The sequence below is a fragment of the Macaca mulatta genome, chromosome 11, assembly GCF_049350105.2.
Source record: "Macaca mulatta isolate MMU2019108-1 chromosome 11, T2T-MMU8v2.0, whole genome shotgun sequence".
Taxonomy (NCBI): domain Eukaryota; kingdom Metazoa; phylum Chordata; class Mammalia; order Primates; family Cercopithecidae; genus Macaca; species Macaca mulatta.
Window position 1 is genome coordinate 60,492,798 of NC_133416.1, and position 23,098 is coordinate 60,515,895.

Below are 23,098 nucleotides of genomic sequence, written 5' to 3' on the forward strand. Positions count from 1 at the left end.
TCTCCAGCTTGTGTACATGATAGCAAGGCCAGAAGAGGGACCCTCAGGGGCCACCCTCGTCCCAATCCTGAAACTTAATTAAAAAGAGAAGCAGATAGTCAAGGGGACCCTCTTTTGCTGGCCCATTTTCCTGCATTCAATGATTTCAGTGGCAGCATCCAGGTTCCTGGCTGACCTGAGCTTCCTATCAACTTATCCAGCTTTATCCTGTGGAAAGGGGAGCCAAGAGCCAACCCCCTCCTCCCTTAATCCTATCTCAACACTCCCTTCCTCCCTCCCTCCTGGAACAATTTCCGCTGGGGGAGCCAGAGCAGGGCCCAGCACAGTGGCCGCTTCCTGGAACATTTTCCTGTATCCGAAACCGCGGCTCCCTCCCCAGGGACCGGCTGATCAAGGCCAGATGGGAGCAGGGATGGGGGAGGAGGAGAAGGAGCCAGACTCTCACCATCACCCCCTCCCAACACATATGCACACCACAGGAGCCCCTGCCCTGACACACAGAGGCTGACACAGGCATATACCACATGTCACAGTCACACCATGGGCAATCATGGGGACACATGAACCACAGAGGTCAGGTCAAGTTAACACACCCGTAGATGATCACACTCTCTCTCTACCTGGCCCTCTAAAGTGTCCTTGGACCCTAGGCCTTCCTTGCCAGATAAGGAAACCTTAGGAATCCAAGAACACTGGCACAGGATAACAGGAGGACCTCAATTAACAGAGGAGACAGAGACATCTAATGTGTCCAGCCAGACAACACCCACCATTCCATTCTACTTCTAGATGGTGCTCAGGCCTGCCTAACCCATCTCTCCAGGATCCTGGGAACTGGGGTAGAGGAAAGCTGTGGGGGCTTCTTCTCAAGTGCTACCTTCAGAGGACTTTCTAGTTGCTTCCAGATTCTTGGAGAAGATGCATACGATGTCTAGTGGGCTCACTCATGGCAGCCAAAGGACAAAGAAAGGGGAATAATGTGTGCAGCTGCAGGGAGCTCTGAGAGCCTGGAGGAGAAAGGAGAACCAGAGTAACTCCTGGGGACAGAGAGGAACCCTAGGGATTTTATGGTCTTACTGGTGACATATTGCCCCCAACACTGATCCTCCTGATCTCTTCTATCTCAGCCCTGGTGATTAAGAAGAGGATAGGGATTGTGCCCCCAGCTCAGCCCATTCTTCAACCATATTATCTTCTGCCAGTAATCCGAGCACATTTCCAGTACAAGACCCTAAATTTTCCTTTTTCTAGATGGAGTCTTGCTCTGTCATCCAGGTTGGAGTGCAGTGGCATGATCTCAGCTCACTGCAACCTCCACCTCCTGGGTTCAAGCAATTCTCTTGCCTCAGCCTCCCGAGTAGCTGGGACTACAGGCTAATTTTTGTGTTTTTAGTAGAGATGGGGTTTCACTATGTTGGACAGGCTGGTCTCGAACTCCTGACCTTAGGTTATCCACCCACCTCGGCCTCCCAAAGTGCTGGGATTACAGATGTGAGCCACCACCCGGCCCTGATGACCCTAATTTTTACATCCCTCATTTGTCTTTTGCTGGAAAGGGCACAGATTTGTGCATGGATACAATATGGAACAGAGCTATGGAAAAGCTGAGGATGGAGATACATAGTCTCCTCTTTCCTGGAACATATCACTGGTTTAGGGAAATATTTGAAACTGGAAAGTTCCAGAAAATCTGGGATGCATGGTTACCATGAAGGGATGAGGGACTGACTATATAATCATAAGAACCAAAGCTAATCAGGATGGCCAAAAGTCCTTGTGTTCTTTCTTCAGTTTTGTAGCCCTGTTAGAAGGTATATCTTCCTTTCCCAAGCTCACCTGGGGAGGCAATACCTCAAGCCAGCTTTACTCACATGTTTAATGGTTTGCCTCCAACTATCCAGAAGTTATTTATTTATTTATATTTTTGTAGAGACAGGGTCTCCCTATGTTCTCCAGCTGGTCTTGAACTCCTGGGCTCAACCGATCCTCCCACCTCAGCCTCTCAAAGTGCTGGGATTACAAGCATAACCCACCATGCCTTGCCCAGAAGTCCTTTATGTGGTATAACCATCATTGTCTATCTTCCTTTCAGCTTGTAACTTTTTGCTGTAGCTCCAATACAGAAGACTATTCATCAATTTGGTAGTCAATGGCATTTATTGAGTGGCCCCTTGGGTGAAATACTATAGAGAAAATGCTGCATACAACTCTCAGTCCTTGCTCTTTAGGAGTTTAGTAGTGTGGTTACGGAAAAGAGATACAGGAAAAAACTAGGGGCCAGGCGTAATGGCTCCCACCTGTAACCCAGCACTGTGGGAAGCCAACGTAGGTGGATTACCTGAGGTCAGGAGTTTGAGACCAGCCTGGCCAACATGCTGAAACCCCGTTTCTACTAAAAATACAAAATAATTAGCCAGGCTTGGTGGCGAGTGCCTGTAATCCCAGCTACTCAGGAGCCTGAGGCAGGACAATCACTTGAACTCAGGAGGCAGAGGTTGAAGTGAGCCGAGATCGCGACATTGCACTCCAGCCTCCAGCCTGGGTGACAAGAGCAAGACTCCGTCTCAAAAAAACAAAAACAAAAAACAAAAAAAAGAAAGAAAGAAAAGAAAAAACTAGGGACCATATTTGAAGGCATAGATGACTCACTTTACTTCTCAATGCCTCTATTTCCTCATTCAAAAATGAAGGAATTTGCCGGGCGTAGTGGCATGTGCCTGTAATCCCAGCTACTCAGGAGGTTGAGTTATGAGGATGGCTTGAGGCCAGGAGTTCTAGACCAGCCTGCACAACATGACTTTTTTTTTTTTTTTGAGACAGATCACCCAGGCTGGGGTGCAGTGGCGCAATCTTGGCTCGCTGCAACCTCCGAGAAGGCCATCTCTAAAAAAAAAAAAAAGAAGAAGTAGTAATTTGGCTATGTCTAATTGAGAACAACTAGTCTCCATGATCTTTTAGGTCCCTTTCTGATTTACCACAGGAATTAGTTAATAAAGAACACATTAGACCAGGCATGGTGGCTCACGGCTGTAATCCCAGCACTTTAGGAGACCAAGGTGGGTGGATCACCTGAGGTCAGGAGTTCAAGACCAGCCTGGCCAACGTAGCGAAACCTTGTCTCTACTAAAAATACAAAAATTATTCGGGCATGTTAACATACACCTGTAGTCCCAGCTACTTAAGAGGCTGAGGCAGGAGAATCACTCGGACCCAGGAGGCAAAGGTTGCAGTAAGCCAAGATTGCACCACTGCACTCCAGCCTGAGTGACAGAGCAAGACTCTGTCTTAAAAAATAAAAATAGGCCGGGCGCGGTGGCTCATGCCTATGATCCCAGCACTTTGGGAGGCCCAAGCGGGCGGATTGCTTGAGGTCAGGAGTTCGAGACCAGCCTGGCCAACATGGTGAAACCCCGTCTCTACCAAAACTACAAAAATTAACCAGGCGTGGTGGCAAGAGCCTGTAATCCCAGCTACTCAGGAGGCTGAGGCAGCAGAATTGATTGAACCCAGGAGGCGGAGGTTGCAGTGAGCCCAGATCCCACCACTGCACTCCAGCCTGGGCGACAAGACTGAGACTCCATCTCAAAATGAATAAATAAATAAAACACATTAATATGTTAAGCAAGAAAAATCAATCGGGCGTGGTGGCTCAAGCCTGTAATCCCAGCACTTTAGGAGGCTGAGGCAGGTGGATCACCTGAGGTCAGGAGTTCGAGACCAGCCCGACCAACATGGCAAAACCCCATCTCTACTAAAAATACAAAAAATATGGCCGGGCGCGGTGGCTCAAGCCTGTAATCCCAGCACTTTGGGAGGCCGAGACGGGCGGATCACGAGGTCAGGAGATCGAGACCATCCTGGCTAACCCGGTGAAACCCCGTCTCTACTAAAAAATACAAAAAAACTAGCCGGGCGAGGTGGCGGGCGCCTGTAGTCCCAGCTACTTGGGAGGCTGAGGCAGGAGAATGGCGTGAACCCGGGAGGCGGAGCTTGCAGTGAGCTGAGATCCGGCCACTGCACTCCAGCCTGGGCGACAGAGCGAGACTCCGTCTCAAAAAAAAAAAAAAAAAAAAAAAAAAAAAAAAAAAAATAGCCGGGCGTGGTGGCAGGCGCCTGTAATCCCAGCTGCTCTTCTCAAGGAGAATCGCTTGAACCCTGAAGACAGAGGTTGTAGTGAGCTGAGATCACACCATTGCACTCCAGCCTGGGGGACAGAGCGAGATTCTGTCTCCAAAAAAATAAATAAATAAAAGAAAAGAAAAATCACATCATCAATTCAATGGATGCTAAGAAGACATTTGATAAAAGTCAAGATGGCTACTCTTGGCAGGGCGCGGTGGCTCAAGCCTGTAATCCCAGCACTTTGGGAGGCCGAGACGGGCGGATCACGAGGTCAGGAGATCAAGACCATCCTGGCTAACACGGTGAAACCCCGTCTCTACTAAAAAATACAAAAAACTAGCCGGGCGAGGTGGCGGGCGCCTGTAGTCCCAGCTACTCGGGAGGCTGAGGCAGGAGAATGGGGGTAAACCCGGGAGGCGGAGCTTGCAGTGAGCTGAGATCTGACCACTGCACTCCAGCCCGGGCGACAGAACGAGACTCCGTCTCAAAAAAAAAAAAAAAAAGATGGCTATTCAACAAATGATAGAGATTACCATTTTAGGATCCTTCTTTGAAAGTGGAATGTGTTTTCTTTTTCTTCTTCTTTTTTTTTTTTTTTTCTGAGACGGAGTTTTGCTATTTTTGCCCAGGCTGGAGTGCAATGGCACAATCTCGGCTCACCACAACCTCCACCTCCTGAGTTCGAGCAATTCTCCTACCTCAGCCTCCTGAGTGGCTGGGATTACAGGCATGTGCCACCACGCCTGGCTAATTTTGTATTTTTAGTAGAGACAGGTTTTCTCCATGTTGGTCAGGCTGGACTCAAACTCCCGACCTCAGGTGATTCACCCGCCTCAGCCTCCCAAAGTGTTGGGATTACAGGTGTGAGCCATGGCGCCCAGCCTGAAATGTGTTTTCTTAGAGTTGGTGGGAGCGAGGGATAAGAAGGTGGGTAGGGAGGCCGGGCGCAGTGTCTCACGCCTGTAATCCCAGCACTTTGGGAGGCCGAGGTGGGTGGATCACGAGGTCAGGAGATGGAGACCATCCTGGCTGGCTAACACGGTGAAACTCCGTCTCTACTAAAAATACAAAAAAAAGTAGCCGGGAGTGGTGGCGGGCGCCTGTAGTGCCAGCTACTTGGGAGGCAGAGGCAGGAGAATGGCGTGAACCCAGGAGGCGGAGCTTGCAGTGGGTAGGTGTCTGAATCTTTTTTTTTTTTGAGACGGAGTCTCTCTCTGTCGCCCAGGCTGGAGTGCAGTGGCGGGATTCTGCTAACTGCAAACTCTGCCTCCTGGGTTCAAGCAATTCTCCTGCCTCAGCTCCCGAGTAGTTGGGACTACAGCCGCGTGCCACCACGCCCAGCTAATTTTTGTTTTTTGTTTTTGTTTTTGTTTTTTTTTTTTTAGTAGAGATGAGGTTTCACCATGTTGGCCAGGATGGTCTCGATTTCTTGACCTCGTGATGCACCTGCCTCGGCCTCCCAAAGTGCTGGGATTACAGGTGTGAGCCATTCCGCCCGGCCCTGTTTTGTTTTGTTTTGTTTTGTTTTGTTTTTTTGAGACGGAGTCTCGCTCTGTCGCCCAGGCTGGAGTGCAGTGGCTGGATCTCAGCTCACTGCAAGCTCCGCTTCCCGGGTTTACGCCATTCTCCTGCCTCAGCCTCCCGAGTAGCTGGGACTACAGGCGCCCGCCAACTCGCCCGGCTAGTTTTTTGTATTTTTAGTAGAGACGGGGTTTCACCATGTTAGCCAGGATGGTCTCGATCTCCTGACCTTGTGATCCGCCCATCTCGGCCTCCCAAAGTGCTGGGATTACAGGCTTGAGCCACCGCGCCCGGCCTGTTTTGTTTTTCTTTGAGACGGAGTTTTGCTCTTGTTGCCCAGGCTGGAATGCAGTAGCACCAGCTCAGCTCACTGCAACCTCCGCCTCCCGGGTTCAAGCTATTCTGCTACCTCAGCCTCCTGAGTAGCTGGGGTTACAGGCACGCACCACCATGCCCAGCTAATTTTTTTTTTTTTTTTTTTTTTTTTGTATTTTTAGTAGAGACGGGGGTTTCGCCATGTTGGTCTCGAACTCTTAGCCTCAGATGATCCGCCCACCTCGGGCTCCCAAAGTGCTGGGATTACAGTCGTGAGCTGCCGCGCTTTTTGTATTGTTTCTGTCTTGAAGCCCTCATGGTGGGGGTGTGCACCATAATCTTTTCAGAGCTTAGGATCTTTAAGGGTCTTAACTCTATCCAATTCAGCATATCGGAAAACAGGAATGTCAAGGCGTGCTGCAAATGAGAAAGGATTCCACAAAAACGAAACCCTCAGGGGAACGGGCAGTGTGCAAAGAGCTTCTTCCACCCTTTTCTAGACAAGACCTTCCCTTGGGTCCACTGCCCTGGAGAATGAGGAAGGCTTATTACTACCACCAGGTGGCAGAAGTGAGCCGCTCAACAACACCGATTACCGACTGCTTGGAGCTCATGGCTGGAGGCAGAGTGTTGCCACCTTTTCTGCGGGGGGACAGTGGCAGAGTTGTCAGCGCTTGAAGCAAGGGCTGAGGTGGGAAAAGTCTCAGAGTTATGGTACTTAATTCTATCGTTCCCTACAGTCTTGGTACAGAGAGGGCAAACACAAGGTATCCTGACTCCTAATCAGAGTTCAGCAAGTGCTGGTCTATTTCCTGCCCCACTAGCCTACCTGACTGCCTTTCACAGACATTTCCTAAGCATTTACTGTGTGCCAGGTATGTGCTAGAAGTGTACAATATAGCATTTAACGGCCGGGCGCGGTGGCTCAAGCCTGTAATCCCAGCACTTTGGGAGGCCGAGACGGGCGGATCACGAGGTCAGGAGATCGAGACCATCCTGGCTAACACGGTGAAACCCCGTCTCTACTAAAAATACAAGAAAATTAGCCGGGTGAGGTGGTGGGCGCCTGTAGTCCCAGCTACTCGGGAGGCTGAGGCAGGAGAATGGCGTGAACCCGGGGGAGCGGAGCTTGCAGTGAGCCGAGATCGCGCCACTGCACTCCAGCCTGGGGCACAGAGCAAGACTCCGTCTCAAAAAAAAAAAAAAAATATATAGCATTTAACAAGACGTGTGCAACCTAGTGGAAGAGAGCTTGGTAAACACTACACTTGTATGACACTGAGAGTCAGTTTGAGTAGTGCTTAAGTACACTCCCTTGGAAGTCAGAGTAGGGTGTGAATTAAAGTACCAATGCTTGCTAGTTGCACCATCTATCTGAGCCTCAGTCTCCTTGTGTATAAAATGGGGGTAGAACACCTTAATAGTAGACTAAGATGATGTATAAAAATTCACTGCCTAAGGAGAAAACATAAAGGTCATTGCCTGCCACGTGGCAGTTACTACAAATGCCAATGCTGGGGTAGCAGTCCCCACCTCAGTCTTGAGGAGACTTCTCAGAGAAGGGAACCACTGTGTAGAACTGTGAAGGATGAGTCCGGGCGCGGCGGCTCACGCCCATAATCCCAATACTTTTAGAGGCCACGGTGGGCGGATTGTTTGAGGTCTGGAGTTTGAGACCAGCCTGATCAACATGGAGAAACCCCATCTCTACTAAAACTACAAAATTAGGCTAGGCACGGTGGCTCATGCCTGTAATCCCAGCACTTTGGGAGGCTGAGGCGGGCGGATTGCCTGAGGTCAGGAGTTCGAGACCAGCCCTGTCTCTACTAAAAATACAAAAATTGGCCGGATGCGGTGGCTCATGCCTGTAATCCCAGCACTTTGGGAGGCCAAGGCAGGCAGATCATGAGGTCAAGAGATCGAGACCATCCTGGCTAACATGATAAAACCCCGTCTCTACTAAAAATACAAAAATTAGCTGGGCGTGGTGGCATGTGCCTTTAGTTCCAGCTACTCGGGAGGCTGAGGCAAGAGAATCGCTTGAATCAGGGAGGTGGAGGATGCAGTGAGCTGAGATCGTGCCACTAACTCCAGCCTGGGCAAGAGAGCAAGACTCTGTCTCCGAAAAAAATAAATAAATAAATAAGAAATACAAAATTAGCTGGGTGTGCTGGCGCATGCCTGTAATTGCAGCTACTTGGGAGGCTGAGGCAGGAGAATCGCTGGAACCAGGGAGGCGGAGGGTTTGGTGAGCTGAGATCGTGCCATTGCACTCCAGCCTGGGCAACAAGAGCGAAACTCCATCTCAAAAAGAAAAAAAAGAACTGTGAAAGATGAATGGCAGATGCATAACAGTCTGGAGGGGAAAAGGTAGCGGTAGGGGAAAGTGGGCCAGGAGGAGTAAGACAGACAAAACTCTAGAGAAGATGAATGTACACGCCCTACTTCACCAGCACAGGGACAGGATAGGCCCAGCTTCCCATAGTGGAGGCTAGCATGGTCTGGATTGTCTCCTCAAATCAACATGCATTTGGTGAGCACCTGTTAGGAACTTCTTTCAAGAGTTGTAAGAGTTGGCTGGGCACAGTGGCTCATGCTTGTAATCCCAGCATTTTCGGGAGGCTGAGGGGGGCAGATTACCTGAGATCAGGAGTTCGAGACCAGCCTAACCAACATGGTGAAACCCCATCTCTACTAAAAACACAAAATTAGCCAGGTGTGGTGGCACACGACTGTAATCCCAGCTACTTGGGAGGCTGAGGCAGGAGGATCACTTGAACCCAGGAGGCAGAGGTTGCAGTGAGCCAAGATCGCACCATTGCTCTCCAGCCTGGGCAAGAAGACCAAAACTCCGTCTCAAAAAAAAAAAAAAAAAAGTTATAAGAGTTAATGAAGATAAGGCTGGGCACAGTGTCTCATGCCTATAATGCCTGCACTTTGGGAGACTGAGGCGGGTGGATCACCTGAGGTCAGGAGTTCGAGACCAGCCTGGCCAACATGATGAAACCCTGTCTCTACTAAAAACATACAAAAAATTAGCTGGGCGTGGTGGCACATTCCTGTAATCCCAGCTACTTGGGAGGCTGAGGCAGGAGAATCACTTGAACCCGAGAGGCGGAGGTTGCAGTGAGCCGAGATCACAGCACTGCACTTCAGCCTGGGCAACAAGAGCAAAAACCCTGTCTCAAAAAGAAAAAAAAAAAAAAAAAAAAAAAACAAGAGTTAATGAAGATAAATAAAGAGCCGGCAGCTAAGCACAGTGATGCACACCTATAGACCCAGCTACTCTGGAGGCAGAGGCAGGGGGAGACCTTGAGCCCAAGAGTTCAAACATGCAGTGAGCTATAATAATGTCATTGCACTCCAGCCTGAGTGACACAGCAAGATGGATGGAAGGAAGGGAGGGAGGGAGGAAGGCAAGAACGAAGGCAGGAGGGAGGGAGGGAGGGAGAAAGGAAAGAAGGAAGGGAAGGAGGGAGGGAGGAAAGGAAGGAAAAGAAAAGAAAAGAAAAAAACAAAAGAAGAAACAAAAGAAAAGAAAAGAAGGGCTGGATGTGCTCGCACATGCCTATAGTCCCACAGGAGGATTGCTGGAGTCCAGTTTGAGCCCAGTTCCAGATCAGCAACATGATGAGACCTTTTTTTTTTTTTTTTTTTTTTGAGATGGGGTCTCATTCTGTCACTAAGGGTGGAGTACAACGGCGTAATCTTGACTCACTGCAACCTCTGCCTCCCAGGCTCAAACAATCCTCCTACCTCAGCCTCCTGAGTAGCTGAGATCACAGGTGTGCACCACTACACCTCGCTAATTTCTTTGTATTTTTGGTAGAGACTGGGTTTCGTCATGTTGCCCAGGCTAGTCTTAAACTCCTAAACTCAGGCGGTCCACCCACCTCAGACTCCCAAAGTGCTGGGATTACAGGCGTGAACCACTGCACCCGACGAGACCCTGTCTTAAGAAAAAAAAGAAAGAAAAAAAAGAGGCTGGGCACAGTGGCTCATGTCTGTAATCCCAGCCTTGGCCTCTGGAAGGCTTTGTGAAACCCCACCTCTAGTAAAAATACACACACACACACAAAATTAGCCAGGCGTGATGGCATCCACCTATAGTCCCAGCTAGTTGGGAAGCTGAGGTGGGAGAGTCGCCTGAGCTTGGGGAGATTGAGGTCGCAGTGAGCTGACGTCCTGTCACTGCACTCAAGGTCTAATCTTTGTTCTCAGAAAGCCCACAGAAACTTAAAAGAAGAAAAAGGAATTAAGAGTTACTGAAGGATGTGGAGTAGGGAGGTGAAATGACCAGACTTTTATATCAGAATCGTCACCATGAGAAAGTATTACACAGAACTGTAAGATAACATGTTTGAGAATATTCACGACAGCTTTCTGGTTCAAGAAGCTAGTTCTTGGCCGGGCATGGTGGCTTCACACCAGTAATCCCAGCACTTTGGGAGGCCGAGGTGGGTGGATCACCTGAGGACAGCAGTTCAAGACCAGCCTGGCCCACATGGTGAAACACCATCTCTACTAAAAATATAAAAATTAGCCGGGCGTGGTGGTGAGTGCCTGTAATCCCAGTTACTTGGGAGGCTGAGGCAGGAGAATTGCTTGAACCCAGGAAATGGAGGTTGCAGTGAGCCAACACGGTGCCACTGAACTCCAGCCTGGGCGACAGAGTGAGACTATGTCTCAAAAGGAAAAAAAAAAAAGAAGCTAGTTCTCCATCTTGCAGGGAATACTATGCAAAAGTTAGAAGTGATAAACTAAAGGCCGGGCGCGGTGGCTCAAGCCTGTAATCCCAGCACTTTGGGAGGCCGAGGCGGGCGGATCACAAGGTCAGGAGATCGAGACCACAGTGAAACCCCGTCTCTACTAAAAATACAAAAAATTAGCCGGGCGCGGTGGCGGGCGCCTGTAGTCCTAGCTACTCAGGAGGCTGAGGCAGGAGAATGGCGTGAACCCAGGAGGCGGAGCTTGCAGTGAGCCGAGATCGCGCCACTGCACTCCAGCCTGGGCAACAGCGTGAGACTCCGTCTCAAAAAAAAAAAAAAAAAAAGAAGTGATAAACTAGGCCACGTGCAGTGGCTCATACCTGCAATTCCAGCATTCCAGCACTTTGGGAGGCTGAGGCAGGAGGATTGCTTGAAGCCAGTAGTTAAGAGACCAGTCTGCTCAACATAGTGAAACTCCATCTCTATGATAAAAAATAAAATAAATGAACTGATAAACTAGATATACCTATAGAAACATGGATAAATCTTTTTTTTGCTGGATGAAACTTTTTTTTTTTTTGAGTCAGAGTCCAGTCTTGCTCTGTCATCAGGATGGAGTGCAGTGGCACGATCTCAGCTCACTGCAACCTCCACCTCCCGGGTTCAAGTGATTCTCCTGCCTCAGCCTCCCAAGTAGCTGGAACTACAGGCGGCACATGCCACCACGCCTGGCTAATTTTTGTATTTTTAGTAGAGACAGGGTTTCACCATGTTAGCCAGCATGGTCTCAATCTCTTGACCTCATGATCGGTCCCCCACTTGGCCTCCCAAAGTGCTAGGATTATAGGCGTGAGCCACTGCAACCTACTGAAACATTTTATTTTATTTTTAATTTATTTTTATTTTTATTTTTTTTGAGACGGAGTCTCACTCTGTCGCCCAGGATGGAGTACAGTGGCGCCATCTCGGCTCATGGCAAGCTCCGCCTCCTGGGTTCACACCATTCTCCTGCCTCAGCCTCCTGAGTAACTGGGACTATAGAAGTCTGCCACCACGCCCAGCTAATTTTTTGTATTTTTAGTAGAGATGGGGTTTCACCATGTTAGCCAGGATAGTCTTGATCTCCTGACCTCCTGATCCGCCTGCCTCAGCCTCCCAAAGTGCTGGGATTACAGGCGTGAGTCACTGCGCCCAGCTATTTTTAATTTTAGATTCGGGGGTACAAGTGTAGATTTGTTACCAGGGCATATTGCATGATGCTGGCCGGGCACGGTGGCTCATGACTGTAATCACAACATTTTGGGAGGCTAGTGGATCACTTGAGCTTAGAAGTTCAAGACTCACGCCTGTAATCCTAGCGCTTTGGGAGGCCACAGTGGGTGGATCACCAGAGGTCAAAAGTATGAGACCAGCCTGGCCAACATGGTGAAACTCCGTCTCTACTAAAAATACAAAAATTAGCTGGGCGTGATGGCGGGTGCCTATAATCCCAGCTACTCGGGAGGTTGAGGCAGGAGAATCACTTGAAGCCGGGAGGTGAAGGTTACAGTGAGCTGAGATTGTTCCATTGCACTCCAGCCTGGGCAACAGAGCGAGACTCTGTCTCAACAACAACAAAAAAGAAGTTCAAGACCAGCCTAAACAACATGGTGAGACCCGCCCCCCATCTCTACTAAAAATACAAAAAAAGAAAAAAGAGGCTGGGTGTGGTGGCTCATGCCTGTAATCCCAGCACTTTGGTAGGCCGAGGTGGGCAGATCACCTGAGGTCAGGAGTTCCAGGCCAGCCTGGTGAACATGGCGAAACCCCATCTCTACTAAAAAAAATACAAAAATTAGCTGGGCATGGTGCCATACGCCTGTAACCCCAGTCTTGGGAGGCTGAGGCTGGAGAATCACCTGAACCCAGGAGGAGGAGATTGCCATGAGCCAAGATGGTGCCTTTGCACTCCAGCCTGGGCAACAAGCGTGAAACTCCGTCTCAGGAAAAAAAAAAAAAAAAGAAAAAGAAAAGAAAAGAAAAAGGAAAAAGGAAAAAAGCTGGGAATGGCAGTGTGAGCCTGTGGTCCCAGTTACTTCGGGGGTTGAGATAGGAAGATTGTTTGAGCCTGGTGGGTGGAGATTGGAGTGAGCCAAGATCATGCCACTACACTCCAGCCTGGGTGACAGAGCAAGAAGACCCTGTCTCAACAACAACAACAGCAACAACAACAAAAATATTGCTGAGGTTTGGGCTTCTACTGATCCCATCACCCAAACAGTGAGCATAGTACACAACAGGTATTTTTTAGCCCTTCTCCTTCCCTTCCCCCTTTTGGAGTCCCCAGTGATTATTGTCCCCAGCTTTATGTCCATGTTTAGGTCCCACATATAAGCAAGAACATCCACGGCCGGGCGCGGTGGCTCAAGCCTGTAATCCCAGCACTTTGGGAGGCCGAGACGGGCGGATCACGAGGTCAGGAGATCGAGGCCATCCTGGCTAACACGGTGAAACCCCGTCTCTACTAAAAATACAAAAAACTAGCCGGGCGAGGTGGTGGGCGCCTGTAGTCCCAGCTACTCGGGAGGCTGAGGCAGGAGAATGGCGTAAACCCGGGAGGCGGAGCTTGCAGTGAGCTGAGATCCGGCCACTGCACTCCAGCCTGGGCGACAACGCGAGACTCCGTCTCAAAAAAAAAAAAAAAAAAAAAGAACATCCAGGCCGGCCGCAGTGGCTCACGCCTGTAATCCCTGCACTTTGGGAGGTTGAGGTGGGCGGATCACCTGAGGTCAGGAGTTGGACACCAGCCTGACCAACAGGGAGAAACCCCGTCTCTACCAAAAATATACAATTAGCTGGATGAGGTGGCACATGCCTGTAATCCCAGCTACTTGGCAGGTTGAGGCAGGAGAACTGCTTGAACCTGGGAGGCTGAGGTTGTATGGGCCAGGCACAGTGGCTCACGCCTATAATCCCATCACTTTGGGAGGGTGAGGCAGGCGTATCACCTGAGGTCAGGAGTTCAAGACCAGCCTGGCCAACATGGTGACCTCCATCTCTACAAAAATACAAAAATTAGCCAGGCATGATGGCAGGTGCCTGTAATCCCAGCTACATGGGTGGCTGAGGCAGGAGAATCGCGTGAACCCGGGAGGCAAAGTCTGCCTTGAGCCAAGATCAAGTCATTGCACTCTAGACTGAGTGACAAAGTGAGACTCTGTCTCAAAAAAAAAAAAAAAAAAGCACGGCACGGTGGCTCACGCCTGTTTAATCCCAGCACTTTGGGAGGCCGAGGTGGGTGAATCACCTGAGGTCGGGAGTTCAAGACTAGCCTGACCAACATGGAGAAACCCTGTCTCTATTAAAAATGTAAAATTAGCCGGGCGAGGTAGCTCAAGCCTGTAATCCCAGCACTTTGGGAGGCCGAGACGGGCGGATCACGAGGTCAGGAGATCGAGACCATCCTGGGTAACACGGTGAAACCCCGTCTCTACTAAAAAATACAAAAAACTAGCCGGGTGAGGTGGCGGGCGCCTGTAGTCCCAGCTACTCTGGAGGCTGAGGCAGGAGAATGGCGTGAACCCGGGAGGCGGAGCTTGCAGTGAACTGAGATCTGGCTACTGCACTCCAGCCTGGGCAGCAGAGCCAGACTCCGTCTCAAAAAAAAAAAAAAAAAAAAAGTAAAATTAACCACGTGAGGTGGTGCATGCCTGTAATCCTAGCTACTCGGCAGCTTGAGGCAGGAGAATCGCTTGTACCCAGGACGCAGAGGTTGAGGTGAGCCAAGATTGTGCCACTGCACTCCTGGGCAACAAGAACGAAACTCCGTCTCAAAAAAGAAAAAAAAAAAATTAGCTGGGTGTGGTGTCACCTGCCTATGGTCCCAGCTACTGGGGAGGCTGAGGCAGTAAGAGCCTGGGTGACAGAGCAAGACCATCTCAAAAAAAGGGAGAAACATTCAACAGAGACTTACGAACAGAAGCCATGTTTGTATCTCTGGCGGTGTTGAGACAAGACAGTGTATCCCTGTGCCATTAATCTCCAGATCCAGAATTTATATACCATAGGGAAGGAATGTGTAGGACAATTGAAGTTGACCTCTACAGGAAAGGCAAGAATGTTCTGTGAATCTGCCTAAGGGCAAGATTCATGGTCAAGGAGGTCTTGACCTAAGGGCAGGATTTATAATAAGTACATGCTCTTACCCAAGGAACAGTAGATAAAATACAATTTTTAGAGGCATTCCTGGACTCCGTCTCAATTTAAAAAAAAAAAAATTAGCCGGGCGTGGTAGCAGGCAACAAGAACAAAACTCCGTGTCAAAAAAAACAAAACAACAACAACACCTGCAGTATGTGTGGAATTTCAAAAAAGACAATCCATAGGGAGAAAATATTTGTCACATTTTAAACAAATAATTAATATAATACACATAACAAGCTCTTTTTTTTTTTTCCTGAGACAGAATCTCGCTCTGTTGCCCAGGCTGGAGTGCAGTGGAGCGATCTCGGCTCACTGCAGGCTCCGCCTCCTGGGTTCACGCCATTCTCCTGCCTCAGCCTCCCGAGTAGCTGGGACTACAGGTACCTGTCACCTCGCCCGGCTAATTTTTTGTATTTTTAGTAGAGATGGGGTTTCACCGTGTTAGCCAGGATGATCTCAATCTCCTGACCTTGTGATCCGCCTGCCTCGGCCTCCCAAAGTGCTGGGATTACAGGCGTGAGCCACCGTGCCCAGCCACACATAACAAGCTTCTTTTTTTTTTTTTTTTTTTTTTTTTTGAGGCGGAGTCTCGCTCTGTCGCCCAGGCTGGAGTGCAGTGGCGCGATCTCGGCTCACTGCAAGCTCCACCTCCCGGGTTCCTGCCATTCTCCTGCCTCAGCCTCCCGAGTAGCTGGGACTACAGGCGCCGCCACCACGCCCGGCTAATTTTTTTGTATTTTTAGTGGAGACGGGGTTTCATTGTGTTAGCCAGGATGGTCTCGATCTCCTGACCTCGTGATCCGCCCGTCTCGGCCTCCCAAAGTGCTGGGATTACAGGCTTGAGCCACCGCGCCCGGCCATAACAAGCTTCTTTAAGTCAAACAATTCAATACAAAAATGTAGGCTGAGCACAGACCCCATCTCTTTTTTTTTTTTTTTTTGAGACGGAGTCTCGCTCTGTCGCCCAGGCTGGAGTGCAGTGGCACGATCTCGGCTCACTGCAAGCTCTGCCTCCCGGGTTCACGCCATTCTCCTGCCTCAGCCTTCCGAGTAGCTGGGACTACAGGCGCTGCCACCTCGCCCGGCTAGTTTTTTTCTATTTTTTAATAGAGACGAGGTTTCACCGTGTTAGCCAGGATGGTCTCGATCTCCTGACCTCGTGATCCGCCCGTCTTGGCCTCCCAAAGTGCTGGGATTACAGGCTTGAGCCACCGCGCCCGGCCCCACAGACCCAATCTCTACAAAAAAAATAAAAACATTTGGCTGGGCACTCGTGGTGGCTCATGTCTGTAATCTCAGCACTTTGGGAGTCCAAGGCAGGAAGATCACATGAGTCCAGGAGTTTGAGACCAGCCTGGACAACATATTGGGACTCCATCTCTAGAAAAAAATTTTAAAAATTAGCTGGGTGTGGTAGTCTGCGCCTGTAGTCCCAGCTACTTAGGAAGCTGAGGCAGAAAGATCACTTGAGCCCAGGAGGTCGGGGCTGCAGTGAACCATGATTGCATCACTGCATTCCAGTCTGGATGACACCTAAGACCCTGTCTCAAAAATTCATTTTAAGGCTGGGCAGGCTTATTCCTGTAATCCCAGCACTTTGGGAGGCCAAGGCAGGAGGATCCCTTCAGCCCAGCAGTTCAAAACCAGCCTGGAAAACACAGTGGGACCTTGTCTCTACAAAAAAAAAAAAAAAAAAATTAGCCAGGTGTGGTGACAGGCACCCATGATCCCAGCTACTTGGGAGGCTGAGGCAAGAGGATTGCTTGAGCCCAGGAGGTGGAGGCTGCAATGAGCCAAGATCCCACGACTGCACTCCAGGCTGGGTGACACAGTGAGACCCCATCTCAAAAACAAAAACAAACAAATTATTTATTTTTGTTTGTTTGTTTTCTCTTTTTTTTTTTTTTTTTGAGGCGGAGTCTTGCTCTGTCACTCAGGCTGGAGTGCAGTGGCCGGATCTCAGCTCACTGCAAGCTCCTCCTCTCGGGTTCACGCCATTCTCCTGCCTCAGCCTCCCGAGTAGCTGGGACTACAGGCACCCGCCACTTCGCCCGGCTAGTTTTTTGTATTTTTTAGTAGAGACGGGGTTTCACCGTATTAGCCAGGATGGTCTCGATCTCCTGACCTCATGATCCGCCCATCTCGGCCTCCCAAAGTGCTGGGATTACAGGCTTGAGCCACCGCGCCCGGCCTTGTTTGCTTTTCTTTTGTTTTTGTTCTAAGACAAAAGCCCTGTCGCCCACGCTAAAGTACAGTGGTACAATCTGGGCTCACTGCAACCTCTGCCTCCCACATTCAAGCGACCGTTCCACTTCATTCAGCCTCTGGAGTGGCTTGGGACTTCAGGTGTGCACCACAATGTCCAGTTAAAAAGAAATTTTTTTTTAATAAAAATAAAAACATGGCCGGGCTCAGTGGCTCAGTGGTCAGGAGATCGAAACCATCCTGGCTCACACAGTGAAATCCCGTCTCTAAAAAATTAGCTGGGCATGGTGGCGCGCGCCTATAGTCCCAGCTACTCAGGAGGCTGGGGCAGAAGAATCACTTGAACCTGGGAGGCAGAGATTGCAGTGAGCTGAGATCATGCCTGGCGACAGAGCGAGACTCCGTCTCAAATAAATAAATAAATAAATAAATAAATAAATAAATAAATAAGCTTGGATGTGAACCTTGACCTGTGGCTCCACCACCTAGATTCACTTCATTCCACTGTGTGTTTTTTATTTTATTTTATTTATTTTTCTGAGACAGAGTCTCATTCTGTCGCCAGGCTGGAGTGCAATGGCACGATCTCAGCTCACTGCAACCTCTGCCTCCCAGGTTCAAACCATTCTTCTGCCTCAGCCTCCCAAGTAGCTGCGATTACAGGTGCCTACCACCACTCCCAGCTAATGTTTGTATTTTTAGTAGAGACTGGGTTTCGCCATTTTGGCCAGGCTGGTCTCAAACTCCTGACCTCAGGTGATCCACCCACCTCAGCCTCTCAAAGTGCTGGGATTACAGGCATGGGCCACTGTGCCAGGCCTCCACTGTGTGTATAAAGGTACAGACTAGTAAGGGCAACAAAGTGTTAACAGTTGCATGCTTAATAAGACAGTAGAGGTTGCAATGGGGGCTCCTGCAGTAGTGTGGCCAATTCAAAGAGAAAAGAGATGTTTTTGGAAAGTACTCCAGAACTGCAGCTTAATCTAAGACTTGAAAGGTGAGTTCTTCCCAGTACTTTGGGAGGCTGAGGCAGGCAGATCACCTGAGGTCAGGAGTTCAAGACCAGCCTGACCAACATGGAGAAACCCCATCTCTACTAAAAATACAAAATTTATCAGCCAGGCGCAGTGGCTCATGCCTGTTATCCCAGCACTTTGGGAGGCTGAGGAGGGCGGATCACGAGGTCAGGAGATCGAGATCATCCCAGCTAACACGGTGAAATCTTATCTCTACTAAAAATACAAAAAAATTAGCCAGACCTGGTAGCGGGCACCTGTAGTCCCAGCTACTCAGGAGGCGGAGGCAGGAGAATGGCGTGAACCCAGGAGGTGGAGCTTGCAGTGAGCTGAGATCGCGCCACTGCACTCCAGCCTGGACGACAGAGCGAAACTCCACCTCAAAGAAAAAAAGAAAAGAAAAAAAAAAGAAAGGTGAGTTCTTGACATATAAGAGAAGGGCACTCCAGAAGGGCACACCTGTGTGTATCAGTGCAACGTCACAGAGGAAGGCACTTGGTCTATTTTTTTTTTTTTTTAAGAGACGGAGTCTCTGTTGCCAGGCTCGAATGCAGTGGTACTATCTCAGCTCATTTTTGTATTTTTAGCACAGACAGGGTTTCACCATGTTGGCCAGGCTGGTCTCAAACTCCTGACCTTAAGTGATCTGCCCACCCTGGTCTCCCAAAGTGTTGGGATTACAGGCGTCAGCCACCGCGCCCAGCCTTGATTTCATTTTACCATCTGATGAGGTCTGTGTTCAGGTGTTCAGTAAGAGTCCCTGAGGCCACAATGTGGTGCCTATTTTGAAGAAGATCAACCGGGAGACAACGAATCTGTTAAATGCATACACAGGAGCAATTCAAATAAGCAATGAGGGGGTTAGGGCTTGTGGATTACTAAAGCAGTCACTAGGGGTATGGAGAGAGCAGAAGAGATGGGTCTGAAAGATACTCATGGAATAAAATTGATGGAACTTTTTTTTTCTTTTTTTTTTGAAATGGAGTCTCACTCTGTTGCCCAGGCTGGAGTGCAGTGGCACGATCTCAGCTCATTGCAAGCTCCGCCTCCCGGTTCATGCCATTCTCCTGCCTTAGCCTCCTGAGTAGCTGGGACTACAGGCACCCGCCACCGCACCCGGCTAATTGTTTTGTATTTTTAGTAGAGATGGGGTTTCACCATGTTAGCCAGGATGGTCTCCATCTCCTGACCTCGTGATCCGCCCGCCTCGGCCTCCCAAAGTGCTGGGATTACAAGCATAAGCCACCGTGCTGGGCCTCTTTTCTTTTTTAGACAAAGTCTCACTCACTGTTGCCCAGGCTGGAGTGCAGGGGCACCATCTCAGCTCACTGCAACCTCCATCTCCCTGTTCAGCGATTCTGCTGCCTCAGCCTCCTGAGTAGCTGGGACTACGGGCACATGCCACCACGCCTGGCTGATTTTTGTATTTTTATTAGGGACAAGGTTTCACCATGTAGCCCAGGCTAGTCTCCAACTCCTTGGCTCAAGTGATCTGCCTGCCTCAGCCTCTCAAAGTGCTAGAATTACAGGCATAAGCCACCATGCCCAGCCTTCTTTTATTTATTATTTTATTTTAAATTGATGAGATTTGATGACTAATTACATATGCTGTGACGGGGATGATGGAAGTTTGAGAAGGAGAGAGTAGAAGTTTGTTGGGGAGTAAACCAGACAGAAGTTCCCTGAAAAAGGGATAACTTGTGTATGTATCTCCTTCATTGCAAGTAGGACAGTAGATTATGATTACCTGTGTATGCATCTGCTTCCTCTAGTAGGCCATGAGTCAGGGCCATGTCTCATCCCCCTCATCTTCCCTAGTGTCTGGCACAATGTCTTGCACACAGTATGTTCAACATTGATGAAAGAACATCAGTCAAGAGTGGCCTTAGTCTGGGGTGGTAGTAAGGAGAGCAGAGAATGGTGGGGGTGTAAATAATCACACCACTTGGAAGATAGGAAGTTCTCCAGGCTACTCCCTCCCTCCTCAGCCTTAGTCAAAAGTCTGACCTATGGAGGATTGCTCAATTTTCTCTGAGTCCTTTCCTTCTCTGGACTAGCCACACAGTGTGATAGATGCTGACTAGCTGGGACATGGATGTCTTCAGTATGGGGGAGAGGGTCTCACCTAAATTCTACTACTACTGCACAGAAGCCATTCTTTTTTTTTTTTTTTTTTTTTTTTTTGAGTTTCGCTCTTGTTGCCCAGGCTGGAGTGCAATGGCACAATCTCGGCTTACTGCAACCTCTGCCTCCCAGGTTCAAGTGATTCTTCTGCCTCAGCCCCCTGTGTAGCTGGGATTACAGGTGCCTGACACCATGCCTAGCTAACTTCCTGTATTTTCAGCAGAGACGGGGTGTCACCATGTTGGTCAGGCTGGTCTCAAACTCCTGACCTCAGATGATCCATCCGCCTTGGCCTCCCATACTGCTGGGATTACAGGCGTGAGCCACTGCACCCAACCCAGAAACCGATTCTAAAGAGGCACTGTGTGGGAGAAGCCTCGGACTTCTGCTTCCCTTCTCTAAACCAGTAAGCCTTGACATATATGGCAAAAGTTGGCATGTCCTTGGCTCTGTGCCACAGGCTCATTTGGCAAGGGGGTAAGAGAAGAGGGCAGCTGAGAAGGTGCTGAACTCCAGCGAAAAGGAAAGGAGGCCATGGGCCTGAGGCTTGTGATGTGAAAGGAGAAAGAAGCCAGTGGGGATTTGTATTGTTATGATTATTATTATTTAATTTAAACATTTTGGCTAGGCGTGGCGGCTCAGAGCTGTAATCCCAGCACTTTGGGAGGCTGAGGCAGAAGGATGGCTTGAGCCCAGGAGTACATGGCTGCAGTGAGCTATGATCATGACACTGCGCTCTGGCCTGGGTGACAGAGCGAGACTCTGTCTTAAAAATTTTTTTTAAATGGGTTGGGTGCGGTAGCTCACACTTGTAATCCTAGCACTCTGGGAGGCCGAGGCCGGCAGATTGCCTGAGCTCAGGAGTTCAAGACCAGCCTGGGCAACACAGTGAAACCCTGTCTCTACTAAAATACAAAAAATTAGCCAGGCGTGCTGGTGTGCACACGTAGTCCCAGCTACTAGGGAAGCTGAGGCACGAGAATCGCTTGAACCCAGGAGATGGAAGTTGCAGTGAGCTGAGATCGTGCCACTGCACTCCAGCCTGGGCAAGACTCCATCTCCAAAAAAAGAAAAAAAAAATTAAAAATGGCCGGGTGCAATAGCTCACACCTGTAATCCCAGTACTTTGGGAGGCTGAGGCGGGCAGATTACCTGTGGCCAGGAGTTCCAGACCAGCCTGGTCAACATGGTGAAACCCTCTCTCTACAAAAAATACAAAAATTCGCCCAGCATGGTGGTACACCCATGTAGTCCCAACTACTCCAGAAGCTGACGTAGGAGAATGCCTTGAGCCTGTGAGGTGGAGGTTGCAGTGAGCCGAGATGGTGCCACTGCACTCCAGCCTAAGTGACAGAGTGAAACTCTGCCTCAAAAAGTAAAAATTAAGGCCAGGTGCGGTGGCTTCCACCTGTAATCCCAGCACTTTGGGAGGCCGAGGCAGGTGGATCACGAGGTCAGGAGTTCAAGACCAGCCTGGCAAAGATGGTGAAACCCCGTTTCTACTAAAAATACAAAAATTAGTCAGGTGTGATGGTGGGTGCCTGTAATCCCAGCTACTAGGGAGGATGAGGCAAAGAACTGCTTGAACCCAGGAGGGGGAGGTTGCAGTAAGCCAAGATCGCACCACTGCACTCCAGCCTGGGTGACAGAGCGAGACTCCATCTCAAAAAAAAAAAAAAAAAATTAAAGTTAAATAAAACTAATACTGTTGGGGTCAGGCATGGCAGTTCACACCTCTAATTTTAGTACTTTGGGAGGCCAAGGCAGAAGGATATCGAGGCCAGAAGTTGAAGACCAGCCATGGGGCAACAGAGCCAGACCCCATCTCTATAAAACAAAAATTTGCCGCTTGCGGCTGGGCGTGGTGGCTCACACCTGTAATCTTAGCACTTTGGGAGGCCAAGGCGGGCGGATCACGAGGTCAGGAGATTGAGACCATCCTGGCTAACATGGTGAAACCCCGTCTCTACTAAAAATACAAAAAATCAGCCGGGCGTGGTGGCGGGCGCCTGTGGTCCCAGCTGCTCGGAAGGCTGAGGCAGGAGAATGGCATGAACCTGGGAGGCGGAGCTTGCAGTGAGCTGGGATCGTGCCACCCCACTCCAGCCTGGGCGACAGAGTGAGACTCTGTCTCTAAAAAAAAAGAAAGAAAAGACAAATTAGCCGAGTGCAGGGGGTGAGTGCCTGTAGTCTCAGTTAGTTAGGAGACTGAGGTGTGAGGATCACTTGAGCCCGGAAGTTGGAGGCTGCAGTGAGCTATGATCATGCAACTGCACTCCAGCCTGGGTGACAAAGTGAGATCCTGTCTCAAAAAAATTGAAAATTTTCACCATTTGTACTGTTAAAAAATCATTTAGGCCGGGTACAGTGTCTCATGCCTGTAATCCCAGCACTTTGGGAGGCTAAGGCGGGTGGATCACCTGAGGTCGGGAGTTTGAGACTAGCCTGACCAACATGGAGAAACTCCGTTTCTACCAAAAATAAAAACTTAGCCGGGTGTAGTGGCACATGCCTGTAATCCCAGCTACTCAGGAGGCTGAGGCAGAAGAATCACTTGAACCAGGAAGCAGAGTTTGTAGTCAGCCAAGATTGTCCCATTGCACTCCAGCCTGGGCAACAAGAGCGAAACTCTGTCTCAAAAAAAACAAACAAACAAGGTGAGTTATTGACCTATGGGAGAAGGGCAGGCACACTAGGAGGCTACAACTGTGTGTGTATTAGTGCAATGTCACAGAGGAAAGCACTTGGCCTTTTTTTTTTTTTTGAGACGGAGTCTCACTCTGTTACCCAGGCTGGAGTGCAGTGGTGCCATCTAGGCTCACTGCAAGCTCCGCCTCCCGGGTTCACGCCATTCTCCCGCCTCAGCCTCCGAGTAGCTGGGACTACAGGCGCCCGCCACCGCGC